This window comes from Triticum urartu, chromosome 2, assembly GCF_003073215.2.
Source record: "Triticum urartu cultivar G1812 chromosome 2, Tu2.1, whole genome shotgun sequence".
NCBI classification, from domain to species: Eukaryota; Viridiplantae; Streptophyta; class Magnoliopsida; order Poales; family Poaceae; genus Triticum; species Triticum urartu.
Window position 1 is genome coordinate 645,927,616 of NC_053023.1, and position 3,453 is coordinate 645,931,068.

Consider the following 3,453-nt stretch of genomic DNA (forward strand, 5'->3'; position numbering starts at 1 on the left):
GGGCTCCACGGAAGCACCTTTCCCTCCAACTGAAGCACTCTCTTTGCCACTCCGATGAGCGGCGTACCCGGGCATAGGGAAGATACGGGAGAAGAATATGCCTTCGGGACTCCCGGTAGTCCGGTTAGCGGGCTACTGGACATAGGGAAGACAAAATGATCCGCCGCGTTCGGCCAAAGACTAGTCTAGTGTATCCGCGTCGTGGGAGTGGAACTCCACGCGACTGTACGTGCACTAGTTATATCTTGTTAGTTAAAATATGTCCAAAATGTAACCATTTTCATCAGGTTTGTATGAAATCCGTCATGTATATATGAAATTCGTCTGAGTTCGCATGAATTTTATCTGGTTTGTTAAAAAGAGTTTGAAATATATACTGCCAGCATTGGATGACGGCCTCCCGTATTTATTTCAGTGGACTGGTTCCTCCATCCACGGATAAAATTTGTGGGTTGCCGTTGAAAATGCCCTTATTTGCGCATGCGCAAGGGACACATGGCGTACGAAGTATTATGATCGCCTGGGGACTAGACTATTAGAGCAACTCCAAAGGGCCGACCCATTTCGTCCGCCTGCGTCCGTTTGGGTCGGCACGGACAAAGTGGCGGCCCAATGCGCCGACGCATTTGCGGCCCAAATTTGCGCCCCAAATGCGTCGGCGCGGACGCCGAACGGACGCTTCGCGCGCCTTCTCGCAGCCGCCGCGTCACCACATGGCGGCCGTCCAACTACTCGCTGCTCACGCGGTCAGCTTAATTTATGACGACGGGCCCACGCATCAGCGACGGCGCTCGTCCTTTTTTAAGCCGGCCATGCGGCGGGGCCATCCTCATCCAAACTCGCCGTCCACATCTGCCCACCTTTGCTCCCTCGTCGCCGCAAACCCTAGCCACCACAACCACAGCGAGATGGGCCTCTTCTCCGGCGCCAGCGGCAGCAAGGCCAAGGGCAAGTCCCCCGCCACCCCTTTCCCCTCAGAGTTCCTCCCACCTCCGCCGGCGCCGGTGCCTCGCCGACAGAGGCAGCGCGTGAACGTGCCAGTGCACCAGGCGGAGTGGCACTGGCAGCACCGCTAGCCTCTGCCGTATCCGGACGTGATGCTGTCGCATGACTGGCATCTGGATCTAGATAGGATCCCAGTGCCGGCGGCGCCGCGGACAGCTCGTGCTCACGCGGAGGAGGTGCGGCGCCTGCGGGCGCTGCTGACGCCGGAGCAGCGCCACGACCAGGCCTACGCAACCGACTCGCCCAACTGGGCGAGGTGGTTCGCCTTCGAGCACGAGGAGGCGAGGCGATGGGGCGTGCGCGAGGTCGACCGGAGGTCACCGCCACCGGCGCTCGTCGTCCGCGAGGAGGACCAGGCGGCGGAGGATGCCTACCAGGCGGCCCTTGCGGCCGTCTACCGGGAGAGTGAGGAGGACGAGCGGCGCAGAGCGGAGGCGGCGAAGGCGTTACGAGGCGGCTCGGTACGAGGCGGCAATGGCGCATGCTCTTGCCCTCTCCGCGGCGGGCGACAGCGTGGTGCCGCCGGTGGCCCCGCCGTCCCCCATCAAGCCGGAGCCCCAGGCGGAGCCCGAGCACGAGCCCATCGCACGCTTCTCCTGGAGGGGAGTGGTGCGTGAGTGGGTGTCCGCGCCACCGGTTTGGCTGGGGACGACGCCGGCGCAGGAGCAGGCGTACCTCGAGATGTGGCGCCTGCGCCGGTTGGCAGAGGAGCGTCGTCGCGGCGAGTACGAGGAGATGCTCGAACGCGACCTCGAGGAGGAGCAGCGCGAGGCCGAGGAGGAGGCGCGCCAGGCCGCGGCTGCACAGGCGGCCGCACACCTCCGCCCCGGCACTGCCTGCGCCGGCACAACCCGACATGACGGCGCTCTGGAACACGACGTTCGCCTGGGCCAGGCCGGCGCCGACACTCATCGACCTCACGGACCCCGAGGACGACGACTCCGCCGGCTCGTAGTTTAGGCTGTTTTTATTTATTTTTAAATGTAAATGTGGACGTGTGGACTTTCGCCGGCCTTCGTGGCCGGCTTTAATGTTTAATTAATGTTGTTTTTTTAATATACATGCATTCATTTTTTTGGCGCCGTCAAAATGGGTCTCAGGCCAGCGTTGGGCGCACGCGCCAACCCAAATGCGGAAGCGGGCATCCTGTTCGTCTGGCCGAGCCAAACGAAAAAAACGGATGAAATCGCCGTCCATTTGAATCGGCCCGTTAGAGTCGCTCTTAAGCAGTAAAGAAAAGATCACGGTCTCTGTCTCATCTGTCACTCTGTCACTCTGTCACATGTATGCATGCATGTGCATGTTCACACAGCTAGTCAGGTTAGGTAGGAAGTACTTCGCACCTGGAGATGACAGCGGTTGGTACTTGCCAGTAGTTTGGATTATCCTTGAGCCGATTCAAGTATACGCGGACGACAAATATCCTGCTCTGATGATCGACAAGGCAAATATTCCGCTTTCTGCATGCGACAAAAAGCTAGAGAAGTAGCGAGTGAATAGTCACATCACCTTCGGAATTACTCGCTAAAGAATAATGATAAAAGGTGGCCAGCTGTCGATCAGTAATTCGACCCAGGAAGAACTTATCCCTGTGCGCCCACAATTTTTGGACTATTAAAATGTTGCAAAATAATTGTAAAAAAAATTCAAAACAAACATCAACCTGAATACATAGCTCAAGAAATAAAAATAATAATTAATGTTGATAGTCATGTTAATGAGCCGAATTTGAACTAGCTACTTTATTTTTTTGCGAGTATAGCTAGGTTTGTCCTTTTTGTTTCTTGAGTTGTATTTGAATTTGGATTAGATTTTTTTCTGACGAGCGATATTTTTTCATTTATGTATTTGTACTATATTTGAATTTCAAGACTTCTACGCTAAGGTTTCTGGATTAGAGAATACTGGCAATACCTCACACATGACTTTTATGGTGAGATTTTGCCTTTGAAGCTATCGGTATTTATTTCGGAAAGAGTGTCGATCAGTGATAGGCACCTAGGAGTATAGAAGTACCAAATAGTGTATGATATTTCAATGGTATAAGCTGGGTGGCAACTGTTTTTGCTATTTCCAGGTCACCGTTGAGAACTGTTCAATTATACTATATATACAAGTGTAGTTGGGATGACACAATATTGATCATATGGCTAGGAGCGGTTGAAAGAGAAATAATTATTCTAAGTTGAGCAAACCATATCATTCCCTAAAATAATTGTTTATCTAAAGCAAAAACTAAGTATCACACTCTTTCTAAACTATTTTTTTATGTTTTTAAAATATATGACATTTTGGACATTGCCGCAGTTTCCAAGGGGTAACTCTACAGTTATGTTTACACGAATGTGCCACTACAATTTGAAAAATTACAGAGTCATGGAACCTGATTTTTTTTTGTTTATTTGACGAAACTCGATTTGATGTTGATAATTAAAGTTTGAAAGTGTT